The sequence below is a fragment of the Hyaena hyaena genome, unplaced genomic scaffold (assembly GCF_003009895.1).
Source record: "Hyaena hyaena isolate Hyena2069 unplaced genomic scaffold, ASM300989v1 scaffold_58, whole genome shotgun sequence".
Lineage (NCBI taxonomy): Eukaryota > Metazoa > Chordata > Mammalia > Carnivora > Hyaenidae > Hyaena > Hyaena hyaena.
In genome coordinates, this window is record NW_024080689.1 from 1,742,495 (window position 1) to 1,753,353 (window position 10,859).

General features: G+C 42.5%; 1 long non-coding RNA gene across 5 annotated transcripts in view; it reads right to left on the minus strand.

The window, feature by feature from the left end:
• Nucleotides 1-10,859, minus strand: part of LOC120231452 — a 211,630-nt gene that overhangs the window by 121,004 nt on the left and 79,767 nt on the right. The gene's annotated exons all lie outside the window — the stretch shown is intronic.

Genomic DNA, 10,859 nt, shown 5'->3' on the forward strand with positions numbered 1-10,859 from the left:
CTCTGGACCTCGGCTCCCAGGGAAAATCCCTCTGGGATGATATGCACCTTCACTTATTTTGTATTGAGCCTTAGAGACAACTGTTCATCCTAATGCTACACCCTGAGCTGTACTTGAAATTAAAACCTACCCTTCCCTGATAGCATTGCTTCCCTGGAAGCTCCCTTCAGAGATGACCTTTACTTGCTCAGGCTCAGAGAACTGAAGTTCTTCACAAGCCCAGAGCTACAACCAACATGCTGCCTCCCTCCTCAGTGCCGCTTGTTTATCCGCTAGCAGACGGCTCTGCCTTCTTTGAGAGCCCTGCCACTCTGCTTATTCCCCATACCTGCTGCTGTCCTCGACCGACTTCCTTCGTTATGATCTTGGCACTTCTCTGTCCACTCACTGCTCCCACATTCCTGGGAGGTTTCAACGTCCATCAGGATGATGCCTCCAGCCCACTGCCTCCCGTCCTCCACTGCCTTCTCCTCCCTTCCATCTGGTCCACAGTCTCACTCTGGAAAAGCCCCAACTTCGCACTCCCCAAACCAAGCATCCCCTCCCTGATCTAGCTTGCATGTTGCCCTGCCCCTCCCCGAACAGTTCTGATGTAACCACATTGTACCTTCCGTGCAATTTCTCCCATATTCGTCAGCCCCTTCTGTTCTCCCAAGCAAGCAAAACTTCATGATCTTTTTGTCCCCTCTCTTCACAAAACCCCAAACTTCCTTGCCACCTCCTATACCCTGTCACACTCGAGTGGAGAGAAACCAAACCTGAATGAATGTGACGGTTCATTACTCCACGCTTCCGAGGAGATGGTACTGGTTTCAATTCCCAGCCACGGACCTCGCTGGGCCTTCGGTGCTGGGGTTATGCAGTCAACTTGCTCAATCCCTCTATTTCTATTTCAGGTCCTCTCGGCTCGCCTCAAATCTCCATTCCCCACCTTTGGCCCCAGAAGATAACCTCACATCCTGCTTAAAAAAAAAAAAAAATATATGCTCTCAGATGCAAATGGCCTCCCATTTATGCTGCCAAGCCATAGTCAAACTTCCCATGTGGAGGTCACTCCTCCAATTTAAATTCAGGGCCACCTCATCTGCCTCTTCTAAATCTCATCCCCTCCCTCCTTCTCAGAATAGTTTTACAGTGGACACTCCTTTTCTTCTACCTTCTTCATAGTATCTCCCACTCTACTGCATCCGATCTTAAAACTCTCACTAGACCCAATTTCTTCCCTCTAGTTCCTTTCTCATATCTCTACTTTCCTTTCCAACAGAATCTCTCAAAACCGTTGCACATACACACTGTCTGCTTTTCCTCACCTGTCACCTACTCCTCAACTCACTCCCAGCTGGCGTTTGTTCCCTCCACGCCACCTAAATGGGTCTCACTATGATCCTCAGTGATGTCTTCACCGTTAAATCTAATGGACACTTCTTGGGGCGCCTGGGTGGCTTAGTCGGTTGGGCGTCCGACTTTCGCTTGGGTCGTGGTCTCGCGGTTCGCGGGTTCAAGCCCCGCGTCGGGCTCTGTGCTGACTGCCAGCTCGGAGCCTGGAGCCTGTTTCAGTCTGTGACTCCCTCTCTCTCTGATCCTCCCCTGCTCATGCTGTCTCTCTGTCTCTCCTAGAGGTAGATAAAACATTGAAAAAAAAAGTATAAAAAAATCTAATGGACACTTCTCAATCTTTAATCACCTCAACCTTCCAATTGCATGTTACACACCTGACCATTCTCTTCTACGGAAACGTATTCTTCCCTTGACTGCCAGAACTCTGACCTGCTTTGGCAGCCTTCACAGCTCCAGCTCTACAGTGTTTCTCCCGTTCACCTTCACCAACTCATCTGCCTCTGCCTAACCATAAAAAGGTTTTGTGAATTCAATGTGATGTGACCCAAGTTTCCATCCTAGGCCCCCTTCTCCTCTCAGTTTACATTTTCTCCTTGGATGATCTCACCCACTTCCTTGGTTTCTATTACCATCCATAACTTATGGGTTCCAAATTTACATCCCAATTCTAGTTCTGTACTCTGAACTCCAAGCTTGATGTCTCTACTAACAGAAACTTTAAACTCAACACGGTTAAAAATTAATTCATGACCATAGCCTCTGATCCCTTAGCCTCTCTTGTATTCCTATACTGTTCCCCCATCACAGTAGATGGCAACAGTGATCATTCAGTTGCTCAATCTAACTATTTAGGAACCAGCTTTGAGACTGACCAACCTGTCCTTCACTCAACCATATCCAATCAGTCATCTGGTTTTTTTTTCTTTACTGCCCTTAAACATCTTTCAAGACCATCAACTCTGTCTTTTCCACCATGTTCCCCATCCAAACTGCCATCATCTCCTGCCTGGTCTCCTACACATCTACTCTTCTTTCCTGAGTCTAACCCATTCTGACATAATCTAAACTGCACCCAGTGAGAGCTTTCTAAAAATAATACACTCATCATGTCACTGTCCAGCTTAAAGTCACCCCCTTTTGCTCGTAGCATACAGTCCAAAATCCTGAGGATGGCCCTCACCTACACTGCAAGCTCCACCTTGTGACACTCTCTTCCTCCCTCTTTTGTGTCTCAGCCTCACTGACCTCCTTTTCAGTTCCAGGGCCATACTGTGAGCCTTGTCACCTGCCCCAGCTTCAAGGATCCTCTCACTCCTCACCTCTATACTCCGACTAGCTAAGGCCTATTCATCCTCTAAATCTGAGCTTAAATTTCACTACGTTAAGAAAGAAGACCTAGACTCTCCCAAATAGGTCCAATTTCCCTATTATATGCTTTCTTTACTTATCACTTCCTGTTTAGGAAGTGCAAATAAATAATGTCATTCTCCTTTATTAAAACGGATGCTACATGAAGCATATATAGGATTGGGGTCTTACTTGTTCACGTCTATATCCCTCCACTTGACATTGTGCCTTGAACAGAGTACATGCCCAATAATTACGTTTTGGCAGTATGAATGAATGAAAATTTCCATACCTTTGAATTTGCTGCCAGTGTGCCCTCTCCCTCTTATCCATCTGACAAATGTTTATACATTCCTTAGGTCTCAGCTTCAACATGATCCTCTTTAATACCTTATTTAAGAGTCAAAGCACCCCTGATAAGTGCTCTAGGACCTGCATGTGGACGTATATGTTCCTTTCCCATACTTTCATCTCACTGTCATAGTCTCCTCACTTCTGCTGCTGCCTCTGACCATAATACTCTTTCCTCCTCTTCTGTAAAGTCCATACATCCACCCTACTTATCCTGCAAGGGCACTGGCTCCAAGAAACCATCCCTAAAAGGAAGAAGAATCTCTCTAGAGCCATTACTTAGACCTTCTCCTGTTCAATTATCCCTTCCTGTCTTCTCTTTCCCACCGAGATATTCCATCCCGTCTTATCTCTTATGTTCATTACTGCACCCTGGCCATGTCTCCCGCACAGTTACTGTATTTTGTCTTAACTCTCTCGTCCAGTTATTTCATCCTTTCTTATCTCCCCTGCTCATTGATTGCATCCTGTCTTATCTCTCCGGTCCAGTTATTCCATTCTGCCTTATCTTTCATGTCCTGTTATTGCATCCTGTCTGATCTCTCGGATTCATTTTTGCACCCTGTATTCTCTCGCCTGCTCATTTATTGCATCTTGTCTTCTCTCCCCTCATTTATTGCATGTTTTCTTATTTCTCCTCTTCAATTACTGTATCCTACCTTGTCCCTCCCATTCAATTATTCCATCCTGTCCTTTCTCTCTGACTCCTTCTCATTTATTGCATGCTTTTTTATCTCTCCCCTTCGATTACTGCATCTTGTCCAATCTCTTCTGGTCAGATGTTCTATCCTGCTTTATGTCTCCTGCTCAGTTAATGCACCCTGTCTTTTCTCTCCTCTTCAATTCTTCTGATCTGTCTGATCTCTCCTGTTACCTAATCAATTTTAGATTGAGTAGTCTGATTTACTCACTTAAAGAAAAATAGTTGTACTTATTCACATTTTACTTCTGAATTTTCTCCAACTACAACTTATATTTAGGGAAAAAATAGTTTTTTTAAATATTTTCCCTTACTTTCAACACATTCAGAACCAATAGGCAACTGTTTACACAGTAACATTTACAGAAATGCAAAATATCCAGAAACAACCAGCACAGGAATACTAACACATTTACTCCCTTTCCCCTACACAACTGCCTCTTACTTCTTTACAGTTCTCTCTCGTTGATATTCTGCTACTTGGGAATGTAATATATTCTCCTCCTACCTCTACTTCCAATTGTGTAGAAGACACCAGCTGTCAGCACGGACAGCAGCAATTTATTGGTACATCTTTTCTGGAATAAAGGGAACTTAGCACCATGTGTAAGCCTGGAACAGAAAAAAGATCCTAAGCCTGTGTGTTACTGTCTAACCAGAACCAAGAAGGAAAGGGAATTTTAAAAGATTTAAGATTAGATTTTTCCACTGATGTATTTTTATTACAGTTCACCAATACAGAGGAAAATAGATTGTCAAATATTAATTATCAATGTTGCCTAAGTAGTGGGGACAACACATGACTTCTTACACATAAGAGCAGAAATTATCCTCATCATCAACACAAATATGCTTAGTCTCTCCTCTCTTTTAACAAACCTTCCCTGGACCCCATGTCTGCTCCCAGATACCACTGTATTTATTAGCTACCCTTCTCAACAATCCTTTTGTTCTCTGACTTTTATTATGAGACATAAAACACACCCTTAGCTGTTGAATCACCCCCAGGCTTTGTTCTCAGAGAACCCAGGTACTATAGAACAGAGACTGCGGTGTCCCTTCCAGATTCTAAATTTCTGACCCTCAAAATCCACGGGCATGATAAAAATGGTTGTTTTAGGTCATTATATCTGGGACAATATGCTATGTCAACAACACTGACCAAAACACGGCCCAAGCCACCATTATATTCCATCTACGCTGTGGCAGTGGCCTGCTGCCTCCTCTTGGCCTCCACTTGCTGACCCACAATCTACATTTAACACAGGCACCAAAGTGGTTCTTTTAAATCTTCAGTCACATTACACTGCCCCCCTTCCTAAAGTTCTCCTCCAGCTCTCCATCTCATTCAAATTAAAAACCAAAGTCCTGACACTGTCGCACAAGCTCCTACATTACCTGACCCTCCCCACTCCATCTGCCGCCACTCTACCCCCTTGTCCATTTTGCTCCTGTTTCAGGCTTCTTTACTGCTCTTTCAGCACTTCAGGGTACTCCAGCCTCAGGACCTTCACATTTTCTGTTCCCTCTGTCTGAAGTACTCTTCTTCTATATACCCACATTGCTTGCTCCTTCACTTCCCTCAAGCTTCTACTCAAATGTCACCTTCTGTGAAAGCCTTCCGAGATCACCCACCTTGGTACGATTCTCCCTTTCCCCCTTACTCGGCCTCACTCTTCCTTGCAGCGTGCAGTATCGTCTGGCGAACTACATACTGACTTGTTTGTGTGTGTGTGTCCACCACCATTGACTGAAACCGCCATGAGGGCAAGGGCTTGACCAGTTTGGGTAGTAATTTACTGGTACATAGTAGACATTTATTAAACATGTGAAGAATAGAAAAGCGAGTGAATGACTACCCACACTCTGGAATGAGAATTCTGCACAGTGTTATACACAACCGGCTTAAAATGAAAATGCAATTTCTTTTCAACAGTGATGACCCACTGGAGTCCCAGACAAATTTTGAAAAAGACAAACAACAATGTGACTTGCTGAATCTCCAGGGGCTTTATTGAGGCTTTGTTGCTATGCTGGGTACCACAGAAGCTAGGACTGGGTGCCACTATTATTTTTGAACAAAATTCATCTAATAAAACAGTAACAACAAAAATAATCTTGTTCACTGACATTTCCCAACCACCATCTCTCTGCAGTCTTTACTACCATTTGGATTCCCTGGGTACATTCAGAAGTGTCAGCATGTCATTGTGACCTTTACCTGGAATTACAAAATGTCTGCCTCAGCAGCCCCTGGTGACACTGGTGTAAAGCATCTTACATATATGTAGGGGTGTGTGTGTGTGTGTGTGTGTGTGTGTGTGTGTGTCTGTGTGTGTATATTTAAGAATTAAGTGATTATATATAACCTCCAATAATCATCTATAATAACATCTATTACTCATAAAGGCATTTTATACTATAGATTTATATAGCCTAACAATTTATACAACTCTGTAAAGTAAAGGGAATCTCAGGTTTTCAGTAAACTTATGCTTTTAGTAGATGAAGAAGTACAAGATCAGAGAAACCTATAACATTTCTAAATCTGCAAGGATAATGGGGGGACATGCTAGAGAGCTTTTACCCGAACTGCTTAAATACAGCATCCAAATCACAAAGAACCACAGATACTAGAAGGTTATTAGCACTGTTTTCCTGTATTTCCTGTTCAGACAGTCCTTAGAGAAGCAGGTGTAAGGGAAACATCTCTCCCTCATTCAGTGCTGCCACTCTTCTGCCCAAGCTCTGCGAGGCTCTCTGACCCATTCCTGGGGGTCCATGCCAGTCTCCACCACAACACCCCAGGCCCATTTCAGAGCTTTCAAGATCTGGAAGATCAGTCAGTCGGTCTCTGCAATTTGTCAAAGCTCTGCATTTTAGGTACAGTCCTCACTAGCTATAATTGTATATCTCAGCCTCTGTCTTGGTCCTATCCATAGTGTCTTCTTCCATCTTTCAGTTCTAAAAGTAGTGCATGTGTTTGATAATAGTCATTATGTCTAGAATGTAGATACTAAGTTCTGAAAGAAGTAAAAATAAATGAGTTGTGAAAATCTTAACATAGGAAAAAATCAGAAGACAGTTCCTCTTTCTGGCTTAGAGTCCAACATTTTGTGTATGTCTCTGAAATTCTGAGAGTCATTTCCACAGAGATTTTTTAAAAATAAAAATAATGTCCACCTTCCACAGGATTGTATCCAAAAAAAAATTTAAAAAGTAGAAAAGATTCAGTCTGTTATTGTGTTAAAGAGAAAATTCTAACTCAACAAGATGCATAAAAATATTGATCACATTAATCAGTAATTTAAGTTAGCAGATGATAGTAAAAAATATCACATCAGATCTTAGGGACACACTTAGAGTAGATTTCCCATCATATTTAGCAAAAGCTGTGTATGTGGCAAAACCACCAAAACCCACTTCACAAGTATCATGGGCATGTGGGTACTCCCATTCACCTTCTCAATCCACAAGTTTTACGGATACCACGTCTTCCCTCCCACCTTAAATCAAAGTATGTAGTACCCACCTCATTACAGCGACAGCTAGTCATGAGGATTTGCCCGTGAGCTAGGGACACATGTCTGTCTCTCCTTCCATTATGCAGGGGAAACGTGCGTGAACATCACACAGCATCCCAGTGTCCCCTCAGTGAAAACGAACGTGCTGGAGACAGCCATGGCAAGTCCTCCAGAAAAGGAACAGACGTGTTTATATCTGCTCTAAATCTCTTACGACTCCCGCACTGGTCTACCGCCATTGCCTAACCTGACAATTCACAGTCTCCATCATGCTTAGCTTTTCAGACTTTAGAAGAATCTATCGCCAGTGTTTCTAAAATCAGGACCCTGGCTAGGAATTTTCTGCCTTCATATCCATCACTCACTGCTTTCAGAGACGGTGTCAGATCTTAAATTCACCCCAGCTCCTTAATGGCTCTAACCGCTAAAAATCAATTAGTCCTAAACCCCTCATGTCTGGCTAGTTCTGTCGGACCAACATTAGAGGCAGGAGAGTAAGTGGGAGCCTGGCTTTGAACTCCGTGGTGAATGATGTCACAGAAAAGCTGGAGAAACAGCCTTAGAAGCCCTGAATCCCCATCCCCTATCAAATGCCTTTAAAGAACTCTAGGTTATCCTCTGTCAAATTATTCATAGGTGACAAGAAATATTTCTAATTATATCCATTCACAGCCACAGTCAGTGACTATTGTGCAAAGAGATTTGCCAAAAAAGGTTCTGCCAAGTAGGTTCCAGTTCGGACAGCTGAGGTGGCAGCTTGTGCTTGCAGAACAGTCTCTATAAAAGTGGAGCCCACATGCCTCTGTCCCGTCCTTCCTCAATATTCCTCAAGGTACGTATACGTAGAGGACATCTGGCTGGTTCCACAGTCCTAGTGGTGAGGACCATTCACTTAAGGGAGATGGCTACTCTTCCCCAAATTTTCATTTTTCTTTCCACCATCCCTAAGGATGACACAGTACCCAATATAGTTACTGTGATTATGTGATTAACTGGAAAAAAGAAGAATCTGCATTCTCTTATTTGTTTGTTTCCTTTCAACAGTAGTTGCCTGCTTTGAGCCTGCCACCTTCTTCATCTGGTAACATAAGAGGTAAGAGTGATTTATTACTGCACTCTAAACAACAAAGGGACCTCTACTGCTAAGTCCTAAAGAGCTGCCATTTTATTTTCTGGTTTAGAGATGAGAATCAGATAATACAAGGAGCAGCTGTTCTTTAAAAATGGCTTCTAGTAAAATATTGACTTTTTAGACCATTTAACCACATGAAATTTAATGACTAGTCTCTTTCACGTGTTGTTAGCACTTCAGAAAGAAGACCAACGATCACGTGTAATATTTTAATGTGGACCTACTAGTGCAACTTAACCAGGAAAGTTCTATTATACAGACCATTTGGTAAAATCAACAACGTGTTGGTCGGGGAAGTCAAAATTTCCAGGTGCCAATCCAGGCTTCTCACAGGCTCTGGCTGCCCGAGCGAAGCCGGTTGGCTTTACGTATCTTGAAATGCAGTGTGCTGCAGTGGAATCAGCACTGACCCTGGACATAGGGGAACTGGGCTCGTGTGCCAGCCACAGCGTTCACACCTCTGTGACACTGCGTGACCCTTCACCTTTCTGGGTCTCACTTTCCTCATCAGTAAAATGAGGAGGCTGTATCCTAAGTGACTGCTAAGGTACTTCCCAGCTCTTGCCACGTATAACCTCAGCCAGTTGTTTCCAAGTTCTCCTCCATAGAATCAAAACATTCAATGGACCTTCCCCTGCCCCGCCACGGCCCACTCCACATGCCGGGACCTGTACTTTTTTAAGTATTATGTTAAAAATATACATAATGATGAAAACCAGCTATACATTTAATACATTTAATTAGTTTGTATTTAATAGAAAGCTATAGTCACTTAGACTTTCTAACAGAAAACACTGATGATGTTGCTTGCTCAAACTTGAGGCAATTATCGCTGTGCAGATGAATGCAAGAGACCCCTGCACCAACCCTGAGGATCCTTGGGGGCTGTGACCCCACAGGTTGGGAAACCACTGATCTTAAACATGAGATGGCAAGGGTGACATCCTTTCTGTGTGTGGTGAACACACTTGGTTTACAGTAATCTCTACATGGTAGTGTGTTGTTCATTCAAAATGTCCTTGTGTAAAAACACAGAAACAAAAAATAACATTAATAGGATAACATTCTTCCTTTGAAGAAAAACCCCTAATGGTAAATATTTAATATTTCATATGGAAATATGGAAACAGGCCTAAATTTCACTGTATAATCACAAGGTTTTCATAGGTGTGAACGAGATTGATTTTAGAGATAGAGTATGTGGCAAATTTCATATCTAACATGTAAGTAGATAGGAAGTTTAATGCTGATGACAAAATACCAAGACCCTTTCTGAAAAGGCTACCGTTGATGAAGGCTGCTGTTCTCACTGCTGTTGACACCAGGACACCATTTTCCACAAGCCAGCCTCTCTTCCTCTCCAGAGAAGTCACCTTCTATCACTGGTCACTTGTCTTGTCCTTGCCATCAGGGCAAGAGGACTTATTTCCTCATAATTAATTTGTCAGTGGGAACCATTTTTTAAGTTCACTTTGGCTTGAAACTTTATACTGGCTATCCACGTCAAAAGAGATACTCAGAGAACTGGTTTTTTGGTTTTGTTTTGTTTTTTTAAAGGAAGAAGAAAGAGATCCGAAACAATGAGATAAAAATAACTGGTATGCTGTAATCCAGCTAAAAACAAAGAAAATATAGACTAAAAATATGTAAACACTATGAAATTTTTTCGATTCAAATGCTTTTCTAAAATTATCTTTTGTTTTACTAACACTGCTTTCATGCAGCTTAAGTGATCAAGGAGACTTCATTTTGGCTTAGGACAAAGTCATTTCTTGGATTTTCAACTTTCATTGCATTTACTTTTCCCTTTATTTACCTGACACCTAAATAATGCTCTCCTAAACTTGGGGTTTATTTGTGCTTATTGACTGTTTTCATTCTGGACACTGTCTTGAATGAACAAATGTACCTTTTACACCACTCAATTTTAAAAATATGCCACCCAATGCATATATCTGATTTTAATAATTTGGGCCAGGAGAAAATTCTGACGAAATATGAGTTTTTACATTAGGTTCAGATTGTAAAGCCATGGAAAAGAGTTATTTTCTGTAGTTTTGTATCATTGCAATGTCAAAAAAAAAAAAAAGTGGGAAGGGGGAATGGAAAAAGGAAAACAAAGCAAAGCAAACAGAAAAAGAAAATATTCTGAGCACACTTGGGGCACCACAAACGTTGCTGACTGAACTAGGAACTCTTCCACATTTCTCTATGAAGCCTTACGACAAAGTGGATGCAATGGAGGCTTCAAATGTCACAAACATGAAGGTACCAACACAGGGCTTTCAGATCTGTGATCCGATCCCTCAGCATGTATGGGACATGGGAGTGATCCCTACAGGCGGCGGTGAGGAAACAGGCAAGGCCAACGAGGCACAGGCACGCAACACCAGGACAACACCCACCCGCCCAGGTCACTGCCAGGCTCTCTCTGCCCTCTAGGTACACTGGTGCTCTGTTGCCGTCA